The sequence below is a fragment of the Mya arenaria genome, chromosome 2 (genome assembly GCF_026914265.1).
Source record: "Mya arenaria isolate MELC-2E11 chromosome 2, ASM2691426v1".
Lineage (NCBI taxonomy): Eukaryota > Metazoa > Mollusca > Bivalvia > Myida > Myidae > Mya > Mya arenaria.
This window is the reverse complement of record NC_069123.1, coordinates 4,578,047-4,592,746: the sequence shown is the minus strand read 5'-3', so window position 1 is coordinate 4,592,746 and position 14,700 is coordinate 4,578,047. Positions and strand designations below refer to the sequence as shown.

Genomic DNA, 14,700 nt, shown 5'->3' with positions numbered 1-14,700 from the left:
TTGAGGTTAACAACAACTGTGTATTATTTCACAAAATAAGTTAATAGCTGTTTATCTACATGATAACGCATGACGTAGCATCACGTCATGATAACAGTATAGTTAATTGAGAATTCAACTGATATTAAACGCATTGTCAATCAGGTACGACAGTTGTATATTGATCAGAACGAATAGCCTTTAATCATAGGTCAAATTAATCAATCTTAATACATGAATATTTATTGAGATAATGAAATACAAACTATAAGATCTTAGTGTGCAAATGTTTGCTGTCTTTTTGCAATGGAAGACTAAAATTTATTTTGTCAAACTATCTTATATGTATTGCTATGTTCATTATTCGGGAACTAAGGGACAAATTCAGAACAGCCGCTCACACTAACACTCCAGCCACATTCCCGCAAGGGACACTGAAGTGACTTTATTGGTACAAGGGGGATGACACTCAAGAGATATGTTCGTAATCACACGCTTCACTAACACTCCACTTCATTAAGTCACCAATACAATACCAAATACATGTACTGGTTCATGATCATTTCGGATTATGGTGGTGTTTTCAGTAAACATAAAAAATATGTTTATATAAGATTTGGGTACCTTATTGTTAGAAATGGTGTCAAATAAAAGACAATTGCTATTATAATTTGAAATTAATATTTTAAAACAATCGCTTGAATAAACATTTTGAAAATAAACAAAATGATGCAAAACGCATTGAAATGCACGTGTGTGTGTGTGTGTTTTAATATGTAGCCGTAATGCAATGTATCACGTTAATTAATGTGTTTTCGTGTATAAATTTTTTTTTGTTTGTTTGCAAAAACTGTATTTTAGCGTTTAAAAATACTAAATGTTAAGTCGAAAACACATGGACAGAATAAGCGAATGAATCGGCTTCGTGTGTGAAAATAACACATCGGAGTGAATAACAACTCAAGTGATGTAGGATTTTTATATAATAGTAAAATGATAAGAATAAGAAGAAGAAGAAGAAGAAGAAGAAGAAGAAGAAGAAGAAGAAGAAGAAGAAGAAGAGAAGAAGAAGAAAAAGAAGAAAAAGAAGATGAATAAGAAGGAGGAGAAAAAGAAGAAGCAGAAAAAGAAAAAGGGCGATAATACTAGTAATAATAATAATAACAATACTACTAATAATACTAATACTAATACTACTTATAATAATCCAACTGACTGTTTTTTGGGAAAAACATATTAATGCCCTGACCACGCTCTGTAATAAAAATGTTGCGTAAAACCTCAAAACTGCAATGTACGTGATGTTAGCGGCCCAAGGCCATGTTTTATATATATGTATATATATATATTTATATATATATATATATATATATATATATATATATATATATATATATATATATATTAATATATATATATATATATATATATATATATATATATATATATATATATATATATATATATATATATATATATATATATATATATAAATATATATATATACATATATATAAAACATGGCCTTGGGTCACCATAGTGGAATGTTTCTATGATATTGGGTCGCAAACTACGGTCAGACGAGACTAGTTTCATCAAAGAAGTAAAAGCGATATCCCAATTGCAAATTCGTTACTCTATGAACACTAGGGAAGGAATTGTAATATACAAACGGAACAGCCATTAACACATCCGACGCAAGACATGTAAGGGCCAACTATACCATATGCATGCAAAATTGAGTTGGATTAGCTATCCATAGTATAATTCGTGTCCATGTATTTTTTATTTCATTGCTGTCATTTTTTGAATTATTTTTGTTCCTGTAATGCATGGTTATTAGATTATTACTGGTTCTGTATTAAGGAGTGATCTTGTCACTGAAGATTCAATTGAAATACAGGAGTGAAGTTGTTTCTGCCGTGTTTTCCCGTGTCATAGGATATACACAATTTAACATGTATGCTGTCACGACAGTCAGAGTGAGATGGAATAAGGTTGATAAAATGACTGCTTTACCGATCAGTTTTCACATTCCATAATGGTTGGAAGGACTTCAACAGATATAAAGACTATAGTAACAAAACAAGGTGTTACCTAAAGGTTTTCAGAAATACCGATTACAATGAGTGATAAAACACTGCATATGCAATTAATTAAGCCATTAATCATTCTGTTTTGTTCTCCAATATGATGATAGAAAAATAAATTGCTCTGTCAATATCTTTGTTTGTCTTGGTATTGGGTATTTGTAATTGACAGTTTTAGCTTGTTGCTGTTGTTATCGCCTTCCTGTCGTTGTCGTCTGCATCGTGCAAACACCTGAACCATGACAAAAATATGAATACCGCTCCAAGATAAGCAAATGAAATTTGGTAACAATATAGAATGAGTTCATACGCACATGTACATTAAGTCACACAATTTCGGAATGTTCGCAACGATGCACCTGTAATGTCAACTTAAAGTAAGGCTTACGAATAATTTAGGGGCAGACGCTTTGGTGAAGCTAAACCAACTAACGATTCAAGACCTTTACAACAAACAAGCCTGATCTTTGTCCCTTTGTGTTGAGTATTGAGTGAGACCAGGTAGACCTGGAACTGGATTTGTAATATATATTTTTTTCTCATTTTTTAATGATTCCGGATATGTTGACAGTAAAACACTTGGTGCAATTCGTTACCTTTTCGACTTATTTTATATCGATATTGAGTTCTTTTATTTGAACTCAATACTAATTATTATGTTGCTTTGTATATATAAATGTTATAAAGATGATAAATCCTTGAAATAATTATTTAAGTAGTGTTTCTTCACAGAGTTACGATTGTAAATTAATTTGCTTTCACGTGGAGTTATCTCATTTAAGGAATAAACACTTACATGGAAGATCAGTGATTATTTGTAATCATGATTTATTAGCTAATAATTATATAAATCGCATCTATGAAGAGAAAGGGAAATAACCTACGTTACTAAATGTTTGTTACTTGCAAAGAAAAATATTTTTTGTATGTTTTCCATAGCATTCACAAAACATGTAAACTAGTAAACCGGGAGAAGCCAAAAAGCAATCAATTTAAATTGTTTTAATCTATAAAACTTTTAAAGTATGTCAGTTGATGTTTGTTACATGCATTCATTATATTATATATATACGTTAGTTTTTATCTTTAGAAGAGAGAACATGTTTCAGGAAAATTAACCTACCTTACCAAAATGTTATTACTTCAATTCATTCTATTTTTATCTTCTTTATGTAGCACAAACGCCTGTGCACAAATTGAAATATCTCTTTAAATTGAAAATAGCTATGAGAATTTCCATGCACCGCTCCACAATAATCCCAACAGAGAACCTAATGCTATTTTTGTAAGAACTGACGCAATTGAACTGATAAAATTCCCACACAGTCTTCTAAAGTACATAAAATGTTTACCAAAGTTACCAAATTTTGGAAAATAATTTGAAGAACAAAGTGAATACAGAGCGATCATCAGGTAAGGAATCTGTTTTATCATTACTGCCGTTTAAGTAGTTCTCTCCCTTGCAAATGTTATTTGTTTAATTAGACGAGTCAATTTAGTTGTAACTTGGTGTTGTTGAATATATCTATAAAGCGTGGAAATATCGGAAGTACTAAGCATTGAGCATAATCGTCTACGCATTTAAGTAGGATATAAGCACGACTGAAACTTGTTTAGAAGAACAAGACATTGATTAAATAATGAATCGTGATTTATGCGAGTTTTAGGCATTTTAGGCAGCCAGTGTCTTTAACATCAATCATGAATACATTATTTGTTGCTTCGTCAGTAAGTTTTAATTCGGGATTTGATATCAATAATAAAGTGCGGAGTTATTGCAAAAGATTTAGAGAGGAGGGCCAAAGGATAATTGATAAAACCCTCAATTTTCATTTCTACCAAGGATGATATATCCACCACATTAAGCATTTAATGCAACCCCTTTCCCTCAATTTTATACAACATTCAGATAAAGCTTCTGTCAATTCTGATTTCGTGTATGATAATTAATCTATGATGTTTTCAGGACCTTAGTTTAGTAATTTTATCAGTAGATTGTGTTTTTAATGAACTATAAAATATAAGTTACTAAATAGCCAGCAGCGTCGTCACGATACACAGAGTAAATGTAATTGCAGTCATAAGAAGAATCTGTATTGGAAAATTTTCATCTCCTGCTACTTTGTTGAAGTTCAATATGAGGCTTCAAATGGGCTTATTATAGTTATCAATTTGGTTACATATAAATGGCACTTCCCTTTAATTAAAGTATTGTGGAGTGCAAGTTATTACTTTCAATTCTACACTTGATTCAATTTTACATCTAGATGTTGACAACTGTATTTAAGCTGAAACATTCGCTTTAATGTAGCTTATATTTGTTGACAGATTATTTTACTCTTAAACACTTAACACTCTGAAACATTAAGCTTTGTTTTAATATTTAACACTTGCTTAAATGAAGTCTTTAGTTATTGACAACTGTGTTTACACTAAACACTAACTTCCATTACTCTAAAACAATTACTTTAATGTAGCATTCGTATGTTGACAGCTTTGTTCGCCCTTAAACACTTATATCAATGTTTCTCTGAAAATTCCACTTTGTGAAATGAAGAATCATTTGCTTAAAATTATCATTGATTTGTTGCAAACTTTGTTTATTCTGTTAATCATTAGAACATCGGTAGTATATTAGTCTTTTGCGACGAAGTCTCAATTGACAGACTGCTTTGAATGTATTCATATTTCATTATATTTTTTTTTAGTCTTCTGGTTTCTTGGCAAGCTAAATACGTCCCGAATAATACATATCCAATCATTGATTATCCAATACTATTAATGTGATATTGGTTATTATTAGTAATTCTTAGTAATTATACAAATATAAGAATTGCTTTGAGGCCTTGCCTTCAATTGTCGGTTGATTATGATTCATATTGCGGAAATTGGTAAAGTATCATTTGTTTCACCACATATGGTATGTACTATCATTGTGCCTAACGGATATATTTGTTCAAGAGATAGATGGTCCAATAAGATAGTATTTGTATATCTTTACATAATGTCATATAATAAATTAATCATAAACGAAGATAATAGCATAATGGGAAATTGAAAAATGTACTAATTTATCACTGTAATTAATCCAGTGAATATGACTGTATAATTTGTCCTTTATTATATAGTTCAGTTGCCATGTTGTGTTTTCAAAAGGTTAAAAGAGTTTCTTTGTGCGTCAACTGGTGTAAATAAAAAACACACACTACAATGGTCTTCTTAAGGCTGTATTTAATTACAAACACAGCAGCCTTACAAATGTAATAAGTATATAAAACACCAATCCTATGGTAATGAAACTGTGCAGAATGTCACAAATTACTCATAATCACGTGCTGCTGAGTACTTCCTCGAACAACCAACACGTGATCTATTTGGTTGCAGTCAGGTGAAGCAGAGGGTCAAAGACGGGTAGAATTGTTATGTATAAGGTCGTGTTTTGACTTGCTGAAAAAACTGACCCAGGGCGTTCATGTAACATAGGCACGACAACTGGGTCAACTATTCGGTCAATATATCTTCGTGCAGTCAAGATCACTTGGACGGAATATAGGTTAGTTTGAATGAGTGATTAATTGCCACCCAAACCATCAAACGACCGTCACAGAAACGGTTATATTGTAATATGCAGTTACGTGCGTTGCGTTTTTGACGACGCCTTTTTACATGCAGTCGGCATTGGATATATTGAATCATGATTCATCACTAAATATCAAATGACGGCATCGAAAAGCACGATTTTCGACCGCCCACTAATGTCGAACTTGGCGTTGACGCTCTGTGAGAATCATGCCGAGATATGGTCTCCTGTAGCGTATGCTCCGTTCTGGAAGCCGATTTCTCACTGTGATGCGGTTGATAGTTCTTCCTCTATTACCTACAATAAGTTTCGACGTTGACCGCGTTGTTACAAATCGATCGCGGAGATGATGTATACGTTATATGCAATTGCCCTGACGTGGTGACGTCACCCGTGGCGCACCTGATCTTGGCCTGTCTGACACACTCCCTGTTTCATGTACTCCATGTACTAAGCGTGGTATATATTGTCGAACGAGACACATTAAAACGTCTAGCGAAGGCCATTTGTGTACGTCCACGCACTAGCATTGGCAAAATCCTAGCACGATATTCCTTACTTAGTCAAGGTATCGCAAATTTTCGAGAGAAGCACAATTTGTGTCCAAAATCCGTTCTGTAGGTTAATGTCCGGGTAACCATGCGATATTTTGGTGTTCATAAACTGCATCGTATATTTGCATAAGTAGCAAGTGCAAACCTTGTGCTCCATTGGTGTGTACTGGAGAAAAACGCATGTATGCCGAAACGTCAAATAAGAGTTTAATAAAAGATGTTTATAAATTAAGTTATTTTCAATAATTAATGTACTAAAATCAATTAAAGAACGTATATCCATTTGCCGCTTTTTTATTTCTTTATTTTGAATGATTTCTTTATTTTGTAAACAAAGCGTGGCATGACTTTTGGGTGATGATGATGATTGCTTTAAATTTTGTTTTGCTACTGTAAGAAGGAAGTGTAGTTTTATTGGAAATAATGTGTTTTGTTGAATATCTGTACATGAAAATACAGAAATATAAACTGGCAAACTAACATAATGACCACAAAAGTCTCTAAAATTCAATCACAAGGAATTGAAACTGAATTTATGTAAAATTCTGAGTTTTAGTTTGTCTTTATTTTAATAATTGAAACAAGACAAACAACTCTGGTTATTTTTTTGCATAGTTAAGACCCTTCTTTGACTGACAAAAGAACAACACCAATAGACGAGTGTTGGAGATCGCTCTTTGTTGCTATTGCATTAAAGAATATCTTTCTTACTTCTTGTAATGTAAAAGCTGTAACATTCTTATTTGACAACTTTGTACGTTCCGTTCAAACTGTTTCTTCAATGCAGCCCTGAGTGGTTGACAGCTTTGTTAACACTAAATTTTAGAATTGAGTTGTTGATTACTTTGTTCACTTTGTTTTATTTCATGTTATTTGATGTATTTTGGTAACATAGTAATGCCAAATATACACATCAGTCTCGGAGAACTAGACATAAATGAAAGAAATTTAAATAACCTTTCTATTTCAGTTGAATGTCTTTTGAAGTGTCATTCAACTAAACAATTCGCCAAATATAACTCCTAAAATGTTTGGCACATAAAATGATTTTGACGCGTACGTGGCAGACAAGAACATTGGATTAAATTAGAATAAAGTGTATAAATCAATTTATGAATACGCGTCACCGCATGACATTCAAAGATATGACCTTAATTTGATAAAAGTACAATATGGAAAGTTCTAATATTACATTGTAGAAATACAAACCCCCAAAATATAGACACAAGATAAACGTCATAGATGGAGTTATGCTTGAGGTATGCTAAAACAAATCCAAACAGCAGAAGTATACTGATTGAAAGGAAATATGAATATATACCTGCATGACCCTGTCCTTTTTAATATTCCAGTTTAGCTAAAATATATCAATATAAGATATAAATGTATCCTTAAAAGTGCTTTCCCGTTTTTTTACTTATATTGCGACCTATGGTCTCCTTTTCACTTCTTATAACTTAAGCGACATGCACCATGAATAGCAAGCAGGCTAGCTTAAAAGTTTAAAACCTAACGAGCAAAGACTGTTACAATTATTTTCAGAATTTAGTTCTCCTATAAAACAAACAAAATACTAGTAACACTTTGTTTGCCTAAGACTAGCGTTTATGTCATTCCAGATTTGTGTAATTGTTTCAATGAAACTGCATGCTTTGTCATCCAATAACACCAGGCCCCAATTTCTCGAAATTTCTTAAGCTTTGCAGGCTTAAGTAGGTTGCTTCAATTAGCCAAAATACTTACTTTAATTGAATTTTGATAAATAAAAAATGGTTTAATGTGATGAACATATAGATAATTCCTATCTTAACTATAAAAACTCTTAAAGAAGTAAATATTATTCAAATTATTGAAAAACAAAAATAGTGATTTTAGCTTAATCCTGTTATAAGAGACTTAAGACGTTTCGAGAAATTGGGGCCTGGTAATCTGATAATCTTTACATATTAAAGCAATTATGTTTATGTAAAAAACACAAAGAGCAAAATGACCATAACTATCGTTACAATTACAGCTATTGTTGAGTGCGTACATTTCGAACCAAAGCATGTTTGCAAAGTACACTTAAGGAAACATAATTGATTTTTGTACAGTATGTTTTCCCTGGAATGATTAGGGTGTATGAATATTTCAAATTGTCATTGACACTATAGTATATGGGTATTCATTATGTACAGAACATAATTCTTAATGTCAAAACAAATAAGTGATTGGAGTAGCAACAAAAATGCCTATCAAACTATCCTTTAGGAGCTTTATACGATTTTTATTTACTCATTCGATTATTTGAATGAAATGTTGCTTTATAAATCCAATTCATAAAAAGACACCTGCTTATTTTGAAGACATTTGTGTGAAACCATATATTTCGACAATGATGAAATACACAACAATATATCTTCAATCTGGTATAAATGTTTTATAAAAATGTCTCGAACAATTAAGGTAACACATGGGTAAGTACGTACCTAAGAGATAACTTTCCTAAAAGTAATATTGAACGTTCCGACAAATATATAGTATGCCTTTGTTTCGAACTCAATGACAGGTGACAACAACTGAACAAAAGCATAATACGGTTTTGCATCATCGGCAACAACGATACGTACTTCCGTTATAATTCACGCATACCGTGGGACAATAGACTGACACAATTTCGTTTTAATGATTTTCCTTAAGTCAGGGGAGAGAACTCCTCTTTAAATGAATTTGCATGTAACTAACGTACTTTTCAATCTCCCTATAGTGTCAGTAGCCTCCATGGCCGAATGATATTGACTTCTGACAAATACTATTGTACAGAAAAGATAGACCGGGGTAAATTCCGTCTTTTGTCAGAGTAAATTTCGACGGAAAGCATCTAGTACCTTGCGGAACCAATAAAAGTGTCTCAATTATTATTCATGATTACTAAGTTCCCTTGTCAAATCGCCCAAGAAACACAAGAAATCATATTGTAGTAACACATTATAACGTAGTAATGTATCGGGGCCATTCGACGTTGAGACAAGAAGTTATACCTATTTGTATTACGCTTGTATTCTTTGTATTGACGGTCACGTGTCACAGTGACATTAAACAGTCTTTTGCAAACACACAGAACACAGTATATCAAAGAAGCAATAGAAAAACTCAGTACTAAACACTAGTTGGACTAAGGTTTATTTTACTTTTTCAGCTGTTGACAGGACAAAAACGACACATTCCGTCAAAATGAAAATCATGTCTCAGATGAGAAAATTTGATTATTGGAGCGGACGTAAACCTATTTACGAGAGCATTTCGCCACATGCCATCCATTTACCTCATTGTTTCTATGACAGAAAATACGTTTCCGAGAAGGTCATTGAGTTTGGATTTAAGTGAAGAAAAACAATAACTGATTTTGTAAACATTCCATTCTAACATGTTATCTATCATGAGGTTATGATCATCTCCTCTATCACCTACCAAATTCCCTAACCCTTTTTAACCCAATCCTGCGGAACATAACACATATTATTATTATATAAATAGATAGACGATTCATAATTGTGCGGAGAGCAATAATCATTGATTTTTACAAGTATATTTACCTGTCCAAGGTATTGGGAGAGTGGGTTCATTTCATCAAGAATCCCAGTAAATATTTAGACGCAAATGAGATTTTAAACATATTTACTGTACTTATAATCCTTCCTTGATACACATAGTTTCAACGATTGTCTAGAAAGGCCCAGAGGAGAACCTGATAGATAATGACATTTCACAGGAATTCAATTTTAAGCCTGAAATATTTCTGATCTTTTTCCAAAACTAGACCTTACTCCTTAAATTTCAATTGAAGAGTTCAAAATATTTATCATTAAATGCTATTATTCCAACAGACAATATCGCTTTTCACATCCACTTCGTTTACCCACTTGAACATACAATAATACCATGAACATGACAAAGTCAAGGCCAGTAGTCGAATACTTAAACATATACCCTGTTATGAGGCACAAAGCAATGCACAACACGACAATGAACAAGAGACAGAAACGTGTCAACACAACGTACACAAATATATAAACATTACATGCATACCACACACTCATCAAAATATGTTCACCGAGAAATGATCGTCTTGAGTGAAATAATAATAGAACGAGTTCACATTCACTATTCATAATGCATTCTCTAAGATTGGATGTCACTGACTTATGGTAACGGAATGAACTTCCTAATGTATACCATCACTATTTTCTATAAAATTTACCTTTCATCCATGTAAGTTTTTTAAGATACCTCAAATGTCATTTAATATTCTTTTCCTCAACCAAGTGGTTCTGGTTTGTAGTCATCAACCTGGGCAATAGAGTTTTCTCCGGGTACACCGGTTTCCCAAACAATGTAAGACGACATCATTCTGTAACATCGTTCCAGCGAATATATTTTTATAAGTTTGTAATTACTTTTTTCACATAGGCTGTAAAATATACAAGGTAAAAAGTCACAATCACTTACTTAAACTTCAAGGTCGAGCACGCCTAAGACAACATAAAAGTATAACCTAAATAATTCTGCGTAAGGGCACATATCACTGTTAAAGAAATACATACTGTCAAGATACCCTGTCCCTACCAGTAGAAATATTACTCAGACTTCATGAACAAAACAAATTCAACACTTATCATATATCATATAGAAAAACAATCATTTATTTATCAGTTATGACATATCCTGTTGAAATGGTCCTTAGCTAATAAAAATGTGTATTATATTAAACTATTGTTCGAGTTTGCGTACCGAATTTTACAAAAATCCATCAAACGCCACCAAATTACATATAATAATAATAGTAATAGCTTTTAACGTTTATGACAATTGAGCTCAAAATGATAATAAAATATAAACTATAAAACAGAAACTTATTTAAACGACTTAAAGTTCCGATAAATGATGTGAAAAATCATTTAAAAGCCATTAAATAACGCGTTCAATAATGATAATAGCTTTCAACTTTTATGGCAATAGAGCTTAACAAAATAATGAAATTTAAACTATAGACAATAAACTATCTTGATCAAACGACTCATAGCTATAAAATGGCGCTACACTTACTTTGCCAAAGAATTGCAGACATATTCAAGTATTCTTACAACAGAACAACATATTGTCTAACAACTGCAGCCAACGGTATTGATATGTATGAGATATCCTCCAGTTACCTTTAGATAAGCTAAGAAATAAAACAATCAGATTTGTCAACAGTGATATTTTGATAGATTTTGATCAGTCAGCAAATAGTTGGACTAATTGTAACAAAATCAAGAATATACTTGTACTCAATTTTGTTCAGTTGCCTGCTTAACACTTAATATTAAGTTAAACTCAAACAGTGATGTCCCACTGAACCTTACTTGAAAATAGGCCACAAACTATTTGAAGTGTCAAGTCCCATTGGGTAAACCTTAAGGTTTTATCAAGCAATGTTTTCCCTCAAAACCTTACATGAAAAACAAAATGATTTGTAGTGTAAAGTCCCCTTAGACGTCATGATTCTTTGCAGTTTTCAAGCATTCCTCTGAATAAGAAACAACCTTTAATGCGAAATTGAAATATTGAATAACAGACATCTCGCAGTTTTTAGTTCGTTTCAGTCGGGGAACACAAACGCTAAAGCTGCAGACATTTTAACATATTGAAATACTTTTTCATAGATGTGTCAAATTTGTTCCCAAGTTTTGTTGTGTTTCAATTATTTGTTTCACGTGGCTATGTGCTTAAATTCTGCGTCTTGTTAGATTGCATTGGATTTGTATCTATAAATGCACCTGATATTTGATTATTCATCACAAAACATTGTTTTTCCATTCCGGTCACAAACATATATGACTAGTATATACTTATTCCATCCCTTGGTACCAACAGGAACTGTTCAAAATTATGATGATCTAAACTTACTCCATACTTCATGCTATATACCAAAACGTTTACCACATTTTGTTTCTATTCCGTCGTTCATTACTAATCATATATAGTGCATGCTCGTTGGGTCACCCATAAACGAGATTTATTATAAAATTGGACTAAAAAATTACGTTCAGACGAGATAAGTATTGTTAAAAACGTAAAAACCCTGATCCAGAGTGCTGATTCGTTAATATGACAAAACGAGTAAAAATTATAGAAATAGATCGTTAGGAAAAACCATGTGTAAACAATATACCATAAAACGTGTTTCTATGATGAACTTGAATTGTTTTCCATGTAATTTATGTACAATATTCGTTCATAGTCTATTAGGAAACACATATTATCAAAATGTCAATAAGTACACATTTGTGAAAAATATAAATATGCATTTCATTATTAGCTGCCAGAAGGTAAATACAATAAAAGTAATTTTCAATAAAGATAATATAACTTTTTTATCGACAATAAAAAAGATGTGAAATAAACATGAATGTGACAGCGAGAGATCAGCTTGCATTTTACGTTATTTATATATTTCTTTAACTGAATGCATAATTAACATACCTGGCTTATTTTCTATTCATTTTCGTTTTGCATTAATCCAGCAAACTTTGGTACATTTGTGTGTTTTTTATTTCATTTGTTTTCTATGTATGTATTTCATATGTACTACATATTATTTTGTTGTCGCAAAATAGGGTTGATTCGGTTTTTGATCCCTGGGAACAAAACAGTAAAACAACGGAAATTACAGGGACAAGCCAATTAAACGACTTTATAACAACGACCCTGTCTGAAGGCACAACGCTAAAGCTCAATTAACACCAGATGAGTGACACACATCGAAAAAAAAACCTGAAAGGCCAAACATGCATATATAACCTGTATAAGTAATATTTTGGTTTCTGCATTGGAACGGTCAGTGAAACAGGAAGTATTTGGGAATTCAAGCAAACGGTATCAATAAATGTTGGGGAAACGGCTTGGAACGGTCAGTAAAGCAGGAGTTATTTGGGATTTCAAACAATCTATATCAATATATATTGTGCTAACGGCTTGGAACGGTCAGTAAAGCAGGAGTTATTTGGGATTTCAAACAATCTATATCAATATATATTGTGCTAACGGCTTGGAACGGTCAGTAAAGCAGGAGTTATTTGGGATTTTAAACAATTGATATAAATAAATGTTGGGCTAACGGCTTGGAACGGTCAGTAAAGCAGGAGTTATTTAGGATATCAAACAATTGATATAACTAAATGTTGGGCTTACTGCATTGCAACGGTCAGTAAAACACGGGTTCATGGGTATTGTAATCTTCTGTATATCATAAATATACAACTTCCCATAGTTTGACCTTCAGATTTATAATTGTATGCAATATTTTGTTTGATTTGGCTTTCTGCAGAAGATATCTTCTCCTTGTAGTTTTTATTTCATTAATGGGTTTATATGTGGTTCGTTTGGCTTTCAGTTAGTTGACATGTACCTGAAAATCTTTTAAGTGTCATATAGTTATACAGTATTTGAGATGAATGCAGTCAGGGCAATATAAATGAAATGGAATTAGGTTAGAAAAGCTTAATTAACATTCCTTAAAATATTAACGACATTACTTTAACAGATTAAAGGAGAGTAGTGGCAAAGCCAATTGCAACCAGTTGCCGGGGTCTGCAGAAATATCGAACACAAAAAGTGATCAAAAACTGCATCTGGTTTCAAATACGACTATTATATACTTTCAAAACCATTTGCTATGGAAATATTTTTGCAACTTGGCAGAAATCGAAAACCTCTCGAGATATACCAATAAGCTTAGTTCAAATGCCGTCTGAGACAAAACGCGCATGTGCAGCAAGACCAATTACGCTGGAATTGGCTGAGGGCGGCGTATGCGTTCTCATCGCTGCCCTTTTGATGCAAATTAAAAATAACGCATACAAACTACATAGCCACAGATGTTTATTGAACCACATCAAACTAATGATTAAAAGCATGGAAAGAAACAGTGTTTACTCGCCATACAGGCTAGATTGTGGTTTTTGAGTATGTAGTCAGGTGGACCTTGAAATGGATCAGTGGTATATAGCTTTTTACTCTTTTTATAATGATTTTAGACATATTGACCATATAAAACCAGGAGACTCGTTACAATCGGGATTTCGTTTGTCACGTAGATTATTTAATCCCTGACTGGTAATTTTTTCATTTCATATGATAAACTTTTAAATGATCATCACTTAAAATGAGGATTATAAAGTGCACTGTGATATTCGTTACGCCTGTATATTGAAATGCTTTCACGCAGAGTTATCACATTTAAAGAATAAACACTTACCCGGAAGAAATTCAATGATTATTTGTAACACAAATTGATATCTCTCTTTAAAATAAAGTAGTTATTGTGTAAACAAAAATGCAAAATGAATGTGCTGTTCGATCTATTTTGTAGGAGCATTGCTTGCAGTTAGAACATAAGATTAAAAGTAAACCTTCTACCAAAACCACATCACAAATAAATTCGTGACAATTTTGTTGACACTCAAACACGTGAATC

General features: G+C 32.4%; 1 protein-coding gene across 1 annotated transcript in view; it reads right to left on the bottom strand.

The window, feature by feature from the left end:
* Positions 1–14,700, bottom strand: part of LOC128209257 (speract receptor-like) — a 210,169-nt gene that overhangs the window by 194,396 nt on the left and 1,073 nt on the right. The gene's annotated exons all lie outside the window — the stretch shown is intronic.